At 45.4% G+C, this 20,353-nt stretch overlaps 1 long non-coding RNA gene across 1 annotated transcript in view; it reads left to right on the top strand.

Annotated features, from left to right (window-relative positions):
• Window positions 1–20,353, top strand: part of LOC110307573 — a 61,901-nt gene that overhangs the window by 6,365 nt on the left and 35,183 nt on the right. The window contains exons 3-4 of the long non-coding RNA XR_002379423.1: window positions 828–979; window positions 4,199–4,370. This is a non-coding gene — a long non-coding RNA (uncharacterized LOC110307573). The remainder of the gene's footprint in view (window positions 1–827; window positions 980–4,198; window positions 4,371–20,353) is intronic.

The raw sequence follows: 20,353 nt of genomic DNA, 5'->3' as shown, positions 1-20,353 counted from the left end.
TGGCTCAGTGGGCAAGAGCACCCGACTGCTCTTCCGAAGGTCCGGAGTTCAAATCCCAGCAACCACATGGTGGCTCACAACCATCCGTAACGAGATCTGACTCCCTCTCTGGAATGTCTGAAGACAACTACAGTGTACTTAGATATAATAAATAAATAAATAAATAATAAAAAAAATATTTAAAAAATATATCTGAAAAAAAAAAAACACACGAGGGTCTGAGAAGAGTTGCCTGTCTAACTTAACAGAGAAAGACACCGAGGGGACCAAGGTGACAGAGCCTAACAGCAGGCCCTGGCACCAGTGCTATGCCACCAATGGGGCAGACACTATATATACATCCATGGGGCCAAGTGTACATAAAACGGCCTGTCTGTTAATATTCTGTAGTCAAAGAGCTTGGACCCAGAGCCCACTCACATGGATACCAACTTTATAGACTGAAAGTGGATGGCTAGGAACAGGGAGATTGTTCCCCAAACACATCTGAGGATGTTAAAGGAGGCTCACTACACAGCATCAGAAATGCTTTATCTGAGAATACAAGAGCTCAGAAAGCAGTGCACTGAGTCTCCAATCCACACCTGTAACATTAGGAGGGGCAAGGGAACCTGGCCTGCTAGGGCTGCTGGAGCCAGGGTTGCGCCCTAAAGTGCTGGTTCTCTATGGCCTCTCTATGATTTTAGTGGTCAGCTCAGGAATGGACCTCCATTGTCTGTAATAGATACTGGTCCAGATTCCTGTATTTGACCCATATGCACCCAACAAGACTTAATTCGGAATTGTTTGCTTGAATGATTGTCTCACAAAGTGTTTTCTTTCTCTAGGGTGTCTGAAAGGATGGGATCAAGGCTGATCCTCCCAGCATCTGTCTCTCAATCATAAGCCTAATCAAAGAGCTGGTAAAGGAAGCCAGATGGAGATTGATGTGGGTAAATTCTGATGCTGTTGGTGTGCCTGGATCCAACTGTGCCTGAAGGTAGGATTTCCAGTTACTAGCGATAATTAAGTTCCATTCTCTTACTTAGGCAAATCTGAATTTTTAAAGCATTCTAACCCAATAATACATGATACATAAAGCACATAGCTTACAAATCAACCTTTTTTTTTTTTTTTGACCCTGGTACAAAACAACAAGAAAAGACACAAATTTCTGTATTGTGATGATTAGCTTAGCATTAGTCTCTGGAGGCATTCTGAATCAAGCAACGCTGTGGAAGAGGAACATTTTGGTCAGTGGTCAACGGATTCATCACACGGCTTAATGACCAGCTAAGATTCCAGCTCACCTGTGTTTTCAGCTGTCAGGGGTTGGGGTAGGGGCACACACGTGAGCACAGAGGTGTGCTGGCCTGTGGGTTGTTTGGGGGAGGCCAAAGACTGATATCCAGATAGGTTCCTCTATGGCTCTCCACCATATTTTTTTTTTTCCAAATAGAGTCTCCTACTGGATTGGTTTACTGTTTGGGCTAGACTGACTGAGCCCCAGCAACCCGCCAGTCTCCATCCCACAGTGCTAGGATTACAGGCGTGTGCTGCCGTGCCCTGGGTCAGTCCTCATGCTTATTCAGCCCGTGCTTCACCCACGGAGCCATCTCCCCCACAGCTAGGCATCAGGTGCTACGGAGCCACTTTGTAAGCCACTGTGGCGTTTCTTGTCTTCGTGTGTTGAGAACAGTGTCTCCCACACCTGTTACTCCCTCTGGACTCCTCAGATGTTGACACACAGGTGAGGAGTGAGAGTCCCTTCAGCATCAAATGGCTCTTCTTACTCTACACAGTGGTTCTCAACCTTCCTAGTGTTGCAGCCCTTTCATACAGTTCCTCACATTGGGGCTGATTCCCAACCATAAAATTATTTAGGTCATTACTTCATAACTGTAATTTTGTCACTGTTATAAATTGTAATATAAATGTCTGTGTTTTCTGATGATATTAGGTGGCCCCTGTGAAAATATCATTTCGCCCCCAAGGGGGCCCCACAGGTTGAGAACCTCTGCTCTAGAGGTATATACAGAGGAGCATACAAAACATCTAGCCTTCCTGGTTGTTTAAAAAAAAATCCAATGTTTTTCTTACCTGTGGCAGCAATAGCCACAGAACAGGACTGGATCTGCCTGAGTGACAGACAGCCTGTGTCACAGGCAGCACTGGGAAAGGGGAAGGTCTGAGGCACAGGCCTGTGGCCCTAGCAACTGGCTTGGTGTGTGGTCTCTGAGCTCCAATTACACAGCCCCTCCCCCAGATTCTGGAGTGGGGAGCATTTTGTCAAGCTTCCAGGGGATTCCCGGAGACCCCCCTCAAGGCTGAGAATCAAATCTCTGAGTTGCCTTTTCAAGTATCACCCCCACCCCCAGACCCTGGTCACCCCAGGCCCCAGACTTGACTCACAAATACACTACCTACAAAAAGTAGTACCCCTGATTTCCCAAAGTAGCAGGAAGTTCCTTCTGGAAGCTGGGAAAAGCCCAAACAGCTTCTCCAGGTCCCACAGTTTACTGTCATTGTCACCCAGCACCTGAGTACCTGCGAGCTATGAACTTTATCATCTGTGGGATTATAGTTTGCTCTCTCTGAGCTCTCTTCTTTAGTCCTGCATATATTCAGAAGAGAACTCCCCAGATGACCCCACAACTATGTGATTGTTTCCCTGCAGTAGCTTTGTCCCTTTATTAAAGTTGGGTTAATGTTGAACAACAATGCCATGGCTGCTAACAATTGGAGACTGTTTTCCTTGTAACCCTGGGCTTTATACAACGAATGTTTCATGTCATAGATGACTGGAATATTCAGTATGGTGTTTGCAGCCCAGTTCCTCCCTGTTCGATCTCGCTATTTGTCTCTCTGTGTCTGTCTGTCTCTGTTTCTCTGTCTCTCTGTCTCTCTGTCTCTCTGTCTCTGTGTCTCTCTCTCTCTCTCTGTCTGTCTCTCTCTTTGTGTGTGTGTGTGTGTGTGTGTGTGTGTGTGTGTGTGTGTGTGTGTGTTCTAGCCTCTGTGTGTGGCCTCTTCCTGGTAAAGGCACTGTTCCCACTGCTGCCTGTCCTGAATGCTTTCCAAGCCTTCTCCCCATGCCAACAGCCAGGCAGGCCTGGTGATCTATCCCTCTCCACCAGTCAGCAGCAAAGAGGACAGAGGAGCTGTTACCTAGGCTTAGAGGCTTCCTAGTTGGAGACAGCCAGGGAGCACAGCTGCAAAAGGTCTCTCTCATAATCCCGTATCCTCACCCCCACGCCTCCTCATGAAAGATGTCCCAAAGGCTATCTGGAGAGTCCCAGCCTTCCACACTGCTAGGAACCAAAGTAGAAAGTGGTTGCTGCAGAAGACTAGGAGTACCAGGTTCAGCAGCCCCTGGATGTTTGGGGCCAGAAGGGCTCCAGGACAAGATAGCTGGGGTGGAGCTGACACTTGGCAGGAGCCTAAGGTCTAGGAGTAAATATCAGACCACAACTAGCTTGAGTAGGGTGGAGCTGAGGCCCACCTTCTCCAAGGCCTCTCACCTCACCTAACCCCTCTACCCCATGCTCTCGAAGGACTTCCCATTCTGGCCATGCGTCCTTTAATTACTCTTTAAAAGATTCTGACTTTATGAAGGAGTGTGGTTGGCCAGGGCTAGGCCAGACCTGGTTCTCTGTGTTTGTGACCCAGTGCCCAGGTAACTGGCCATGAAAACTGCCATGACTCCTCCAGCCACCTGCCTGTCTCAGTTGGTCAGCCAGGTGACTTTTCTTTTTTGGAGGGTTCACTGGGAACGTTGTTTAGCTGTGACATTTCCAATATGCGATCTGCAATTCTCAGTAACTGACTTAAGGGTCTTGAGGCACATGGATTGTGGCAAAACCAGAGACAGTATATTAGGAAAGAGAGAAATAGGGTGAGAATGAGAGTGGGCCAGAGCCTTGAGAAGCTATGTTGGCCCCATCCTTTACACATAATCCTGGTGGCAAGGGTTTCCAGGCGTTCTGCCAACAGTTTCCTTGTATGTTCATTCTTTTGTACACTTAGGTATTCAGTGGGTATATACACACATGCATACCTCAGAGCTAATGTCATGGTCTGAAGGTACCTTTCAGGAGTCGGTCCTCTTCTTCTACAATGTAGGCTCCAGAAATCAACCTCAGGATGTCACCCTTGTAGGCAAGCACCTTTCTATATCAGTAGCCCTTCCATCTTAATCTTGATGCATTCTTCTCTGCCTTAGATGCTTGCCACATCTAAATGCCAGCTAAAGAGGGAATCAATGGCACAATCTGGAAAGAAGTTCAATCAACGTGCCCTGGAAAGAGGACCTGGAAAAGGGCTTTGGTGTCCATAAGTTCATCTTCAGAGTACTGGAATCAGCTGTAGGTTTAAGCAGGAAAGAATCAGGCAAGGTGTGCACTGGCCAGTTCTGGTCAAGGTGTGGGCCTATCCTTCAGATTTTCAGTTGCCCTGCAAGGTGGCGCCCACAAGTTCTTAATCGCCATCATCTTCTGAGGCAATCAATATGGTTGGTTCCTAAGACAGATATGCTGGGACATTGGGAGTGGGTGGTAAATTGGGGTCACATGTGAGGCCTCATTGTTCTTGAGATCCAAGACTGTATTTAGGACGGTGACTTACCTTTCTCTGTGCCTTCATCTTGGAAGGATGAGGCGGCAGTGGATAAATGCTGTGCGAGTGATTGACATGCATACGCAGAAGGGAACACGAGTCTGACCGAAGGAGAAGGAGACATGAAGGCAGAGATGCCTGGTCTTCATGCTGCTCGGCGGCACCTTGTAAGCCGAGAGAGCAGTGGACATGCTCAAGCAAAAGCAGTTTCAAGAGCCTGTTCTACAGGCTCTGGCTGTCTGGGCTTGGGTCAGGTGTTCAGCATAAATCACTCGCTGAACACATGGAGACCCATGCTCAAATTGGGCAGAAAAGAGTTGGTGCTCAGCCTGAACACAAAAATGGAATAAGAGATTTAAGATCAGGGAGCCCTCTCCTGAGAAACTATGGAATCTCCATGTAGAAGAAAGAGGAGACGAATGAGAGTCTCAAAGTATCTAATTATTAGCATACTAATGTTCACAAATGGTCTTTGTGAACCTCTTAATTAAGGTTGGTTCACTAGGCAAGTATTTCCCAAACACCTTGAATTCCAGGAACATCTAGGTCTGGCAGGCAGGATAGACCACCTGTAAGATGAGAACACTGGTTGCACCCAAGAGCAACATCATCTTTTATAGAAACAGAAAATTACAATATGTGCAACATCTCAGGTGTGAATAAGACTTGGGAATTAGCAGAGCTATTTTAGACTCTTGAGTTTGCTACAGCAAAATGCTCTAAGCTGCCAGGAAAGAAGGCTGAAATCCAGGAAGAGGATGCCGATGATGCTTAGACACCTGTGCTCCCATGCACAGGCACACACATTCGTAAGAGGTTAAGTAGCCAGAGAAGCCCTGAGCCTGGCCTGTGGTAAGTTCTCAGTATGCAAATGCTGGTCTCTGCTATGGGGAATACAGGGAAAGTGACTCCAGTGTCTCGCAGTGTCATCCCTGGACTCTCTAGCTTTCCTCTACAGGACACTACACGTCTGTGATTCTAGCTCTTCTGTTTTGAGGGAACCTGGAAGGGTGTGTTGTATGTATCAGATGGGTTCCTGGAATAAAAGGAATCTGGATACAGAAACAATGGCTTTCCAAGCCACAGATTGCTGACTGCTCAGTTGCTCTCTGGTGAGGACTGAGGAATATCACTCCCTGGTGTGATGTGTCAACACCCCAGGAATTAGCCCAGGCTATCCCTTTGGTACCACCACTTGGTTATTTGAGAAGAAAGGCTAGCCAGTGAGCTGCAAACACCCCTCACCTGTGTGTCATACACTCTTTTTTTTTTCAATCTGAGATGACCACCTCCTAGCTAAGGGCTCCAGGTGAAATTTGGAAAAGAGAGAGAGAGAGAGAGAGAGAGAGAGAGAGAGAGAGAGAGAGAAGAGGAAAAGAAAGGTTTGTGCCAAAACACCCTGTGGTAAAATTCCTTTCCAAATCCAAATTGGCAAAAACTTCAACACTATAAGAACCACTGTAGTTGGGTTTCTGATTTCATTTTCTAGCTCCACTCTGCTGTGGGTTGAATATCAGAGGTGGTGAGCCTAAGTTACTTACAAACCTTGCAGAATCTGTGTGCTTTCTGTTCCAAATGAAAATGTAAATGACATTTTAAGCCAAAAGAGAAGAGATCGGACTTGGCAGCTACCTGGGACAGAGGCATTTAAGCTTTAATTGGAGAGGAATCGTTCAAAAGCTTCTCTGCAAGAGCCTCTAAACAAACACTTTGCAGTAAAGATGCAGAGTTGTTTTTATATTCTCTCTCTCTCTCTCTCTCTCTCTCTCTCTTTTATTGTCTCTTTTGGCTTTCAGAAGATCCCTTTGCTTGGCCAAATTGGAGAAAATATTAAATTAATATTTAATATAAATTTAAATTAGAAAAGAATACTGATTCATTTGGTATTTTAAGCCTGTATGCTTATAAGAGGCCAAGGTTTTCTTTTCTGATATTTGTTCTAACCTTTAAAGTCAAGAGACTAATAACAACTCTAATATTTATTTATAAGAAATTTGGAAGCAGAAAGGTTGGTATTGGCCATATATCATGTGGCTGGGTTATTACACCAGTCCTAGAGGAAACAAAAGTGCCATGAAAGACTCAACACAGGAGGACAGAGAAGCCATTAGCATCAGGTGGGTCTGAGTGAGAATCACATCCAGCCTGAAGAGTCACTGCGTAGCTGGTCCTCTCTGATATGTACATTCTAGCAAGCAATCAGGGCATAGAGGATCAGGCACACCCTGCTCAATTACAGTCTTCATTTCCAGTTACAGACTGGCTGCTTCTGTTCCTTTACCCAGCCTGGAGAGTCCAGAAGGCAGCCATCCCATCCTTTGCTTGAGGACGGGATGGTTTCTGTTAGAGCCGTTCCTCTTTCCAGAGCATCAGACCTGCTTCCTTTTGGCCAGAGTTCACTCTCCTTGAAGCCTCTGTACCTCCCTCTCCACAGCAACCTCCTGACCTGCTGACCTCACAGACCAGGAGAAGCATCCATCTCTGATTGGGTCTGACCTTTGTACCAGCCTCACCTGCTTTCCCCCACCTCCTCTGATTGACCTACAAAGAAAAGTCTCTCTTCTCCCTAAGGCTACGGCACAGTTTATTTCTGGGGCTTTAGGTACACAATCTGTCTTCTGAAAGCCACCTCAGAGGCCCTTTCCTGACACCTGGATCTCTGCCACACTTTTCTCAAGTGAAGACTCCTTCCATGCCTTGTGGATGTCTGGAACAGACCCTGACAACATTTACTCTTCCACACCCTGTTGGCCTTCTGCTGTGGCCTCAAATGGTTCTCCAGCCAGTCATGGACTCCCAGGGCCCAGCTGTGAGCCACACTTCATATAGTAGCTCCCCAGGTGGGGTGTAGGTACACAACTTACTAAGTTGTATGCAGACCCCAGCCAGGTCACAGAGAACCTAAGGTCCAGAACTGGGCCTGGGCACTCTGATCATATTTTTTACGTTAGCAGCCACCAGTTCAGTAGTATCCACAACTTGACATCTTGAAGAATTCTGGTCATATCCAGTCTGGGACGATAAAGGCAGAACAGCTGGCTCTGCTTCACTACAGCTCTCAAATGAAAGAACCAGGTGTCACTTCTATTATTCAAATGCCTTGTCTCTACCCAGCACCCCTTTCAAGATCCTCTTTGGCCTCTGAATTTCACAGTTGCCAACCCTAGTTAATATGGCTGCCTTAGTTTTTCCTTACTGAAACAGATGCATCGGAGGATCAAAACTTAGAGCAAAACGGGTTGTTTAGGCTTCCAGTCTGTGGCAGCTTCCTCTGTGCCTGTGGGAGCACATCATGGCCAGGAACACTGCTTATCCCACTGGAGAGACAAAGGCGTAGGTAGCCCCTTCACCAGCACACTACAGTGACCTGATTTCATCCCACTAGACCCTACTTCTTGAGGTCTGCACCTCCCACAGATAGGGGAGGAGGGGAGAGGCATTTAGCACATGGGCCTTTGGAGACCACAGCAAAGTTTACTGCTTTGCAGCTATGTTGATTTCTGGAAAGCACCTTGTGGGATGTTCTTCCCAAGTCGCGGTCTGCAGTTGCCTGACTGTCAGTATCAGTTTAGATGACATCTCACCATCCTTTCCATCTCTTGAGGGGGGATCTAAAATCTACACCAATGACTGGAGTTTCTACAAAGCTCACTCCTGTTTAGTTCAGTGCTGAGTACAGTCAATCCCCTTTAGTTCCAAACTGAGATCAGAGATTCCCAAGACATATTGGCATGAAATCCTTTAGGGAGCTTTGACTTTTCCTTTCTCCTTCAGAGTTATAAAGACAGGGCTGATGCCTGGGAAGGCTAACACTCTCCAAGCAGCCCATAGTATCCACAGTAGGGTGGAGAACATAGTTCCAGCCCTTCAGCAGACAGGGCTGGCCACAAGCAGCCATCTGGACATCCTGTAACCCGAAACACATACTTTCAAGAGGGGTGCAAATGACAGTCCAGCAACACAAATAATTTGCCCCCAAATGTTTATCAGCTCCCTGCCATGGCCACTTCCATTTATAGCTTATAAATGGTTATTAACTGGCTCCTTCACATCTGATAAGCAGCCCCAGAACAGGTGGCCAGAAGGGTGGGTGATTAGAGGCCTCCTGGGAGGCGTTGTGTGCTTGCCTGTGGGTGGTCTTCCTGCCTGAGGCCAATGCCCACATGAGAAGCCATCGAAAGCCTCCAATTTGCAAGATAGCAGTCTGTTGTCTGCTTGTGTATAGCTCTGTCCAAGTTACAGCTGGCTTTGCTTTCTGACCAGCAAATACTGCCAAGAAGGGTTGAAAGTTCAGCATTCAGCGGCCCCCCCCCCTCCAAAACGCATTCCCTTCCCCTTTTAGTCACAGGCAAACAGTCCGCCCAGCTCTTGCTTCAAGGGTTCTTTAGAAGGGCTTAAGTAGATCTCTATGCAAACCCAAGCCAGGGTACAGCAGACAGAGACAGCTCCCAGCCAGAAGCAGGGGGGGCGTGGGGGGGTACCATCAAGGATTTGGTTCTCTGCTGAAATAAGCCTTGCAGGTCCCCACAAACCTGACTTTCTCAAACAGAGACATCAGCTCCCAGGAAGGAGAGATGTTAGGCCAGGATTTCGGAGCCTCAGAGTTGTGGACATTGCAGGAGCCATGCCTTGAATCTGAGAATGTTTAATACAGCCCTGCTGCCCTTTGTCCTAGACACCAGTGGCAGCCAATCTTTATTAACCATGAAAGTTGCCTCCTGATACTATTGGGGGCAAAACTATTCAGTTAAGAACACTCTGTTAAAAGGTGTCTAAGAAGTATAAATGAACTAAAAAGGTTATGTCCTGAGTTCCCTTAGCAGGCTGTAGAGAGTTCTTGATACTGGGGCACTGTGTGAAAACGTGTAGAGCAGACCTCAGGATGTGTCTATTAATGACCAGGAGCATTCTGACAAAGTTATTGCTCTTGAAAATAGGAAGTTACCCAGTGTGTTGGGTCATGTCTGATTCCAGCATTTGCAGCCTGAGGGAGGAAAAACACCATCCACTGGAGGCCAGATAACAGCTAAATAGTGATTTCCAGGGTAGCCTATGCTACAGACCAGAGAGAATAGGCAGGTAAAACAAAAACAAAAACAAAAAAACCTAGCTCCCTATTCCTTATGATAAAATTTGAGGGGAGAGCAGGGTTCATCGATGTAGCTCAGTGGGTCAAAGGAGCTTGCCACAAGTCTAGCCTACTTCTTTAATGCCAGCACTTGGGAGACAGAGGCAGATGGATCTCTGTAGAGTTCCAGGTCAGCCTGGTCTACATAGCAAGTTCTAGTCCAGCCAGAGCCACACAGTGAGACTGGAGGGAGGGGGTGGGGGTGGGGGGTGGGATGGCCAGGGCTGGAGGGGGGTGGTAATTGCCTCCAATCATGATAATCTGTGTTCAAGTCCAGGGACCCACATGGTGGAAGAAGAGAACAAGTTCTCACAAGTTGTCTTCTGAGCTCCACACAGGTGTCATGCCTTCATGTACATAGAGAACACACAAATACATGTAATATAATCAACACTGTTTAAGAGTGTCCATTGGGAATGGCCAGGGATGATCTCAGTCAACTGGCTGCACTCTCAGGTCAGAATTGCTTAGGGAAATGCCTCAGAGAGTCATGAATTAGTTTTATTTCTCTTCTCTCCCTCTCTCCCTTTTTCTCCCCCTGTCCCCTTTCTTCCTCTATTCCCACCACCTCTGTTCTCACTATGCAGCACACACTGGCCTTGAACTGGTGATAACACTCCACTCAGCCTCCTGAGTACTGGGGTTTCAAGTGGGAGCTCCACACTCAGCTCTAGAGTAATAGCTTTAAAACCTTGGAAGTATGAACAATGGCCTTGAATTTAACACAAGTGCAAACAACAAATATAATTCTTACATTTTACATGTAATCTTCAACATTTACTTATTACTTCAATGTTTTTACACTTATTCATTTATTTACTCTGTGTGTGTGTGTGTGTGTGTGTGTGTGTGTGTAGTGGGAAGGGTCAGGGGAAGCCTGAAGAAGTGGGGCTTTGAAGAAGTGGGTTTTCTCCTTCCACCATCTGGGTACTGGGGAACTCAGGTCACTAGCATTGGCAGCAAGCACCTTTACCTGCTGTGCCATCTCACTAGCCTCCTCATTTTAAATTCATACTTATTATTTATTTATTTATTGCAGTATTAGAGACTCCACCGGGTCAGCATTTTCTGCAAGTGCCATACTACAGAGCCACATCCTAGACCTAAATTTTTATTTTTAATTTACAAGAAATAATCGTATACGTTTGAGGTACAACATGGCCTTTTAGTACTTGAATCTATCTCAGAATGCTCAAATCAAGTTAATTAAGCCGTCCCCCACTCACAGTTTTCATTCCTTTATGATGAGTGCCTTTAACACCCACTCTTTCGGCAATTTTGGGCATGTCCTTCAGCTTCTCAGAGTCTCACAAGTGTGCTTTCCAAGTGGGTGATAACACTCAGTCTGCCCACTTGAAAGGGTTGGTTGAGAACCAAGTAAAATAATGTAAGTGAAAGAATGTGGAGCTAAAAAAAAAAATCACATAAATAATTTTTTTCTGTGAAAATAGAAGGTTTTTTTTTTTTTAAAGTAGGCTCCCTGTGGTTCCCTGCATTCTAGTTATTGCTGATGGCAGGATGGGTGGGCTGTGGGTAGAGGCTGCAAGTGGCAACATGCTCCAAGCTTGGCAGCTGCTGAGACTACTAGGGATCATGGGGTTCCTCAAACAGGGAGATATGATACAGGTGTGGCGCTGGATGTGGTCCGTTCCAGACAGAATAGGGTGGGTTGCTTGAGAGGTGCCTTAGAGCCTGCAGGAGGTCTACGTGTTAGCAATGCCAACAATCAAGTTCTCCTGCTGGGGAGAATAGATTTGCTGGCTAAGGGCTAAATGTTTTCTGTGATTGGTGTTTTGGCCTTGATAGCATATGGGAGATTCAATTCAGCACAGAGTTAGCATTTTTTCATAATGTCTTCATTGTTTGAGAATTTTATATATGTGTATAATGTTTTGAGCAAGCCCACCCTCATTCCCTCCTTTCCAATTCCCCCTTAACCCAACTCTCCCACTAGTACCCTGCCCTCCAATTTCATTCCCTCTCACTTCAAAAAGGAAACTAATGTTTAAACTCACTGAGTTTACTTACTGCTGCCAATAGGGCCATCTACTGGAGCAGAAGGTAGCCCTTCTCAGAGGTCTCCTCTTTAAAGGAAACTGACTCACCCTCCCTGCAATCAATGGCCAATGGCTCCTCTGCTAGGGGTGGGACTTGTGCTTACAGCCCCTACCCTCTATGCTGTGATTTCTGCCTGGCTTAAGCTTGTGCAGGTCTTTGCATACAGTCACAAGTCTATGCGTTCCTGTATGAAAACATCCTGGCTGTGTCCAGAAAACAGTTTCCTTATACTCACCCACTGCCTCTGGCTCCTACAATCTTTCCACAGGCCTCTTAAAAGATGACCTCCAAGCCTTGGAGGGTGGTGTTGCAATACAGATGGCCTGTTCAGGGCCGAGCATCTCACAGTCTCTTATTCTCTGCCTTAACCAGTTCTCTTTCTCTGTTGGTTCTCCACCTTGTTGCCTTAAAACAGTGTCTTCCAAACTCACCATTCAGTTTGGCTGGCAAGTGAGCACTTGGGACCCATTGCCTCCCCTCTCCATGTTGGGGTTACAGATATACGTAATTATGGGATTTGAATTCAGATCCTCATGCTTGCACAAGAGCACAGTCCTCTTACCCACTGAACCATTTCCCTATGCCCTCCAGCTTATGCAGGACTGAAGCTAGGGCTTTGTGCTTTCTAGACCAGCTCTCCGATTAAGCTAAGTCCTCAGTGTAAAGGGGTATTTTAAAGTACTTACATTTTAGTATTTCTTTACTTTTGTGGTGCTAGAGATTGAAGTCAGGGCCTCATGAGTGCTAGGCAAACACACTGTCACTGAGCCACAACCTCACCCACCAGACTTTTTTTTTTTTTTTTTTCAAGACAGGGGTTTTCTGTGTAGCCCTGGCTGTCCTGGAACTTACTCTAGACCAGGCTGACCTCAAACTCAGAAATCTGCCTGCCTCTGCCTCCCAAGAGCTCGGATTAAAGGCCTGAGCCACCACTGCCCGGCTAGATTTTATTTTTCAAATGACATGTGATGATTGTAAGTATATAGAGAGCAGTGTGGTGACTTAATGCATTTATTGATTGATTAGGCCATTTTCTTCTCTTCATTGTTTCTTGGCGTTTGGAACTGTCAGTGCCTTGCTCACAGTTATCCACAAAGTGTGTAATAGTTAAACTCCAGACAGCTTGTGGTGCTATAGGACTTGGGATCTTATTCTTCTTGTCTAATGGCATGTTGAGATCTGTTGTCTAGCCTCCCTGCATCTTAGAGGGAGGTCTTTGGAGTATTGGAGGTTCAACTGTTGCCTACTCTTTCTTGAATTACAAGTAGGGAGCATCCCACCCACAGGAGTGTTTGGGGTCAATCCTTGTCAAGGTCTCCCAGCCTCTCTTAGTCCCAATGTCCCAGGCAGTGTGAGAAGGGCTCTGCTCGTGGAGCCCCTCAGCCCACCACAGCCCTTGAAGTGTACTCAGGTTGCTTTAGCAAAAGCAGTTCTTCAGGAGCAGATTTACATTTTACCCAGCCACAGCTGGCCATGAGGATTCTAGGAAGCTGTGTCTCAGTAGAGGGGACCCAAGGAGATGAGAGTTGAGGCTACAGTAGCCTTTCCTTATCAGGAGATGCAGGAGACAAAGGGAGGAGAGACAGATGCTGGAGAGTTAACTCTTGAGGACAAAGGCCTGAAACCTTGGAGGAACCTGGACCCTTCTTGGAGTCCTTTCAGTGACTGCAGCAAGCTCCAGCTCTCAGCAGCTGTGCTGAGTGGGATGACTGGTTTTCAGCCTCACCTTCCACCACCACCCCAAACAAAACAAAACAAAACAACCAACCAAACAAACAAAAAAAACCCCATCCTCCAGTGACCTACCTCTAGAAAACCATCCTGTCTTCCTGGAGCCAATCGCAAGTATGAGGCTAGCCATGGGCCAGTGCTTTCTGTCCTTCGCTGTAGCAAGTGCCTTAAAAGGATCATCATCTCGAGGAAGGCAGAACATGCCTGTGTAGCCCAGGCTGCAATCAAGCTTGCCATCTGAATTCTGTTATGATCTATCTTTTTGCTGAAAACTGTCTCTTTCATACTCATATTTAAAGAGCTCTTTTGTACGCAGTGAAAATAAATATCCTTCATAGCTATTGCACCATTTCTTAAAAAACTTTTTGTTTCTAGAAACTTCTGTGGTGCTTTCTGACATTCAGAACTGTATATTTTTATGAAGTGATAGCCAAGGTCTTTACTTTTATGTGACTAGATGGGTTCCCACCTATGTTTTTCTAATTCCTTTAAGTTTTATTTTAAACCATTCAAACCATCTGGAATAGATTTGGATGTAAGGTAGGAAGTGTAATATTTCCCCCCAAACAGTTAGCCAGTAGTGTTAGCCATCAATTACTAATAATTCTTCCTTACCAATTTGTTAACAAGGTGGAGTGTTTAGTCCCATACTGTTCTGTGACTTTCTGCTCTTGTTGAAGAAAGAAGCTATCTCTCAGGACTGGGGAGATGGCTCCGTCTCAGTAAGTACAGTGTTTACTGCATGGATATGAGGACCTGAGTTCCCATCACCAAAACTGAAGTAAAAGCTGGGTTTGTCTGCAAAAGAAACTGAGGTTGAGACAGAGACAAACAAATCCTGGAATCCCAAGAACTCCCTGGCCAGGCAACCTAGCTGAAATAGCAAGCTCAAGGTTCAGAGACAGATCCTGTCTCAGAATATAATATGGAGAGAGATAGAGGAAGGGACCCAATGTTGGTCTCTTTGTTTTTTTGAGACAGAATCTCTCTGTATAGTCTTGGAACTCACTTTGTATATCAGGCTAGCCTGGAACTCAGACATCCACCTACTTCTGCCTCCTAAGTGCTGGGATTAAAGGTATCCATCAGGTACTGTCAGCCTCTTGCTTCTATTTTTGTGTGTGGGGGCCAGTGTGCCTTATACACATATGTCTGCTTATACATATACTACACACACACACTACACTCTCTCTGGAGAGAGAGAGAGAGAGAGAGCCCTCTGCCTAGGGGGCTCTCATTCTTTTGTCTGTAGGATCTAGGGTTAAACAGAAGATATGGGATTTGATGTTCTGGCATCTCAGAGAGGACAAATGGAACCAGGTCATCTAGCAGATATGATTCAGAGAAAGGAGTGGAGCTTTTGGCGAATATGACTAGAGGAACCATGAGTAAGCTGTGTGGGTAAGAAAAGGAGATGGACATCTGATTGCTGCTTGAAGGCCTGGACTTCAGGATGAAGGAATATTTCTAAATATATATATATTTCGGGAGTTTCCTTTTAAAAAAATTTCTTTACAGTCACTTATTTTTATTTTATCGGTGTGAATGTTTATTTGTATGTGTGTGCATCACATGCATGCAGTATGAAGAATGGCCAGGAGGAGGCTGAACTGGAGTTACAGATGGTTATGAGCCACCATGTGGGTGCTGGGAATCAAACCTGGGTCTTCTTCAAGAGCAGCAGGTGCTTTTTACTGCTGAACTGTCTCTCTAGGCCCTACCTGGAAAATTTCTAAAGCTTAATTCCTTTAAAGAAATCCACAGTAAACTCTTGCTCTTTGAAGCCACTTGAATGGATAGTTACATGCCATGGGTTCTAGTTTGCCTCTGTGTCGCTGTAATAAAACACACACTGGGAAAGAAAAGGGTTTATTTCACCCTGCAGTTTATACTTTAGCATGAAGGGAGGAAGTTGAGGCAGGAACCCAAGGCAAGAACTGAAGCAGAAGCCATAGAGGGATACTGCGTAATGGTTTATTCATTATAGCTTGCCAGGCTTGCTTATTATACAACCTTGGACCACCTGCTTATGGTTGATCCCTCTTCCATCAATCATTAATCAAGAAAATGTCCTGCAGCTATGAACACAAGCCATTCTAAGGTAGGGAATTCCACAGCCGAAGTTCCCTCCTCCCAGGTGATGCTAGTTTGTGTCTAGTTGATAAAAACCTGCCAGCATGCAACATTTAAGCTGATAAGACCACATAGACCATGGAAGTCCCTTAAGGTGATGACAGGGCTGGAGAACTCCCACCACCCAGGCACACCACAGTGCCTGTAAAGCCACCACAGGGCAGTGCATTATTCCATTGTCTGTGCTGGTTCTAGGGGCACCAAGCCCACACTCTCAGTGGGACACAAGTTTATTATATAACACATGGACAAGACATAATTCTTAATAATGACAATAAGCAACCATATTATATTTTTTGTATTTCCTTTCGATCAGTATCTTAGAGTATTCTTATAAAATATTTAGTATAAACAGTATGTCCTGCTGTGGTGGTTGGCAGTAGCCTATTATAGCTTCTCTCTCTCTCTCTCTCTCTCTCTCTCTCGGTCTTATGAATTTCAAGCTATCCTTGAATTCACTGCCTCCACCTCTCAAGAGTTTCAAATGTAGATGTGGTACACCCCAGCTAGTTTATGCAGTGCTGGGGCTGGAACCCATGGCTTCATGCATGCTGTACCAACTGGACCATATAGACTATAACAAGTGGTGTCAAGTGATTGAATAACATGCACTATCTTGTCTGTATTAGCTAGGCAAGTAAGTGCAGTCTAGGGTGCTTGCACAGTGAAGAAATTGTCTAATAAGTCACTTCTTAGAATATCTCCATATGTTTTCTTTGCATATCTATGCAAAAGCCAGACCACATGGGACATGTATAGGTTACCCTTGTCAAAGTGCACTATCTAATCATTTACTCTGAATGTGTTATTAACTATTATTATTATTTTGGTTTCTAGAAACAGAGTTTCTCGGTATAGCCTTGGCAGTCTTGGAACTCATTCTATAGAACAGGCTAGCCTCAAACTCAAAGATCCTCTTTCCTCTGCCTCCCAAATGCTGGGATGACAGGTGTGCCACTACTGCCCAGCTATTATTATTATTGTCATATGTTTATGGGCATTTTGCCTGCATGCATGTCTGTGTACCACATGCATACAAGGCCCACTGAACTCAGAAAAAAAGGCATTGGGTTCCTTGGAATTTTGGAATATTATAGTATGTGCTGGATTCTCATTATTATAACAAAATGTGTATGACAAATTGACTTAGTAAAGGGAAAGGTTCGTTCTAGCTCCCAGTTCAGAGGCTTCAGTTCGTGGCCACTTGACCCTGCTACCTCAGGCCTTTGGCTGCTCAGTACATCACAGCAGGAATGAGTGCCAGAGGAGGGTTCCAGTAAAAGAGGACAGCTCCAGGGTCCCAATGTTCCCTCCAAGGGTCCATCCCCCACCTCAATGATCAAATTCCCTTCCACTGAACCCTGCATCCTAAACTGTCTATCGATCCTCACCAGGGCTGCAGGTTTGGGCTCTACCACAGGGCCTGTGGGAGACACCCCCAAACCACAGAACTAGAGTCTAACCCCAGAAAAATGCTTAAACACCTGGAAATGTGTGTGACTAGTGGGCAAGAACAGACTGTCTGTGTCTTGACTCAAGTGCCATAGACACTGTGGGGAGCAGATGAAGTCCTGAGTGAACGTGTACTATTCATATGAGCATGGCCATGACAAGAACCCCAATGCCTCAGATCCATGGGAGCAGTGAAGCCTCCTACTGATCCAAGTAGGCATCTTGATAAATGGCTGACCTCTAACACATCGTGTGCAGAAACTATCAACAACAGCTTCCTTGTCTCAAATGAGCACAGCCTGAGACCACTCCCTTGCTCAGACCTCCTACCCATATTAGTTACCTGCCTTCTCCTCACTTGTGCTGTAAGAAACACGCTGGGTTTCCAGGTTGCTGCTGGTGTGTCTTCACCAGAGCACTGACCTGCCAAATCTCAGTTCTCCTATCTGTGTGTCTGTTGTTTCTTGACTACCTGAATGAGGTCAGTCCCAAAGTTGTGCAGGTCACAGAAGACACTGCCACTAACAGCACTTCTGTTGGTTGGCCTCACAATCGGCACATCTGACTGGGGTGGAGTGAAGGTCTGCATGTGAGCAGCAGAGGGCCGTGGCACCAGGGCAGCAAGGCAGCACTGCATGAGAGAGACCGTCAAAGATCTCAAGCATAGTCTGGGACTGAAATTTCAAGATGTAAAAGGAACATGGGGTTGAGGAGATGGTTCAGAAGGGACAATTCTTGGTGTAAAAGTGTGGGGACCTGAGATGGAGCCTCAAGAAGCCACATAAACCATAGTAGAGCAAGTCTCCTACAGCCCGATGGGAGGCAAAACAGGAGAATTCCTGGAAGCTCCAGGGCCGGCTAGCCTGGAGTACACAGCAGAGAAAGCCAAACTGACTTATCCTTGGTGCAAGGTTAGGACCATATCTAAGGTGGCTTCTGCATGTGCCTGCACTAAGGCACACATGTACATGCACACACACACACTGCAGATACAACACGGGTGCACATGCACAGAGCCACACACATGCACACAGGAGTGGGGAGTCTGCTTTAAAAAGAAAAGGAAAGCATTATATTTTTCCTGTTACCACTTTGTCTCAATAGCTCAAGGAATGACCATTAGTATATTATAGGCTTTGAAGAATTTGTGATTCTTGTTGTGGTTTCCTGCTATTTTATTTTAGAGCCTTACATTTGCAGAGGACTTTCATTAGCTAACCATTAAATATATTCAGTGCCATCATTTTGAATCTGAGTTTAAAAGAAAGAACCCCAGTATTAAATGTAGAAAGTAATGGTAGAAATATAGAAAAAGACATTTTAGGGCTGGAGAGATGGCTCAGCAGTTAAGAGTGCTTGCTGATGTTCCAGAGGACCCCAGGTCAGTTCCCAGCACCCACCCTAGGTGGCTCACAACTGCCTATAACCACAGCTCCAAGAGAACTGACAGCTTTGGCCTCTGGAGGCACCTGTACTCATGTACACAGACAGGCAGGCACACAGACAGACACAACTTAATACAAATTAAGTATTTTTAAAGACATTTCAATAAAGCTCTAATAACCACCCGTTCATGCTCAGAGGCATTATCTTCCCTGCTGTGATGGCTGTTTCTTAGTTGTCAGCTTGACGAGCAAAAACCCCAAGCATCTGGGTACACCTGTGAGGGAGTTTTCTCTCTTGAATTATTTGCCTTTACAAAGTAACATAAAAATAATTTTATAGTTGAGGTTCACTACAACATAAGGAACTGTATTAAACCGTTGTAGCACTAGAACGTTGAGAGAACCCTAATACGCTGGTCATACAGTATTCTAGTGTACAGATACTGACATGTTCTCTGACCATGGATAAGTTGCTTTCCCCCATTTGAAAACAATGCAATCAAACTATATTAAACATTTTTGTTGACAAATTAATTTATAATAATCAACTACTTAAACAAATGTTGGTGCCCTGCTGCGCTCAGAGTTATCCATTCTCTTGTATCTGACCCATGAAACACACTTTAGCCCTACACTGCTTAATGTAGAGGCTCCTTTCAGCAAACTACATGCCTGTTAACCCATCAAGACTCATCTCAAATGTCTCCTCTATAAGATCTGTTTCACTATCATATGATGTGTCTTTTCTGCAAGAACATAGTGTGACACCCCCATATCTATAAAAACAAGCATCTGTCAGAATTATCTGAGAAAATGGTTGACTTTTCAACTGCAAGTTAGGGTTTTAGCCTGAGAACATGTATTTCATTTCCTGTTATGTACACAGCCTTGAACTTAGCACCTTGTACAATGTCTGACCCAGAAAAATAGTTGCTCAATAAATGCCTTTTGAGAGATGAATCATTAAATAATGACACTAAATAATGGGTGGAATTGTGTTGCACATTGATCTTTTAACTTAAAGTTAAATTCTCTCTTTGGCTTACAATAGTGGGATTTCCCGGCTGCCTTTGATAACTAAGTAGAATATTACCCAAGAATGAACAAAGTGGGTAGGGTCATGGTAGTCCTCGGGGAGTTCCCTGGCTGACTGTTATCCAAACAGCTATGCCATAGCAGCTTTCAGGGCATTGCAAGATAATTTCAACATGTGCAGCCTTGACTTACCCAGTTTGGGGCTACAGAGATAGGAGAGCATGCCACAGGGACAACAAGACCAAATCGGAAAGAGGGAGACAGAAGGACTCGAAGCCCGGCAGAACCCCTGGGACCTCTCCATGAAGGCCAAGCCAGTGGGCAGAGGAAGACTTCCCCTCTCTGTAACCCCAGCTTCAGGGGCTTCACGATCTTACTGTGATCCACAAGAAGAAATCCAGTTTACACCACAAGCCAAGCACAAATCAGCACAAACAGTTCTCATGCTTATTTTAGCTGTGCAAGAGAGCCCTACATTTCAAGTCTCCTCTCTCTAAATGCCAGTCACAACCCCTGCGTTGAATTTCAGAGCTGGTGGTGTGAAGAAGGATCAGTCTTGGTGGGGAGATCAGGCGTGCTTAGCTGCTGATAGGAAGTTGGTCCCCACTGTCGTATTAATCAGATGAAGAAGGCTTGGGGTTCTTGGTTATTAGGAAAGCATTGACCATAACCTGTTAAGTATTTGTACTGGCTAGTTTTGTGTCAACTTGACACAGCTGGAGTTATCACAGAGAAAGGAGCTTCAATTGAGTAAATGCCTCCATGAGATCCAACTGTAAGGCATTTTCTCAATTAGTGATCAAGGGGGAAAGGTCCCTTGTGGGTGGGACCATCTCTGGGC

The sequence above is a fragment of the Mus caroli genome, chromosome 13, assembly GCF_900094665.2.
Source record: "Mus caroli chromosome 13, CAROLI_EIJ_v1.1, whole genome shotgun sequence".
Classification (NCBI taxonomy): Eukaryota; Metazoa; Chordata; class Mammalia; order Rodentia; family Muridae; genus Mus; species Mus caroli.
This window is presented reverse-complemented; position numbering and strand designations above follow the sequence as displayed.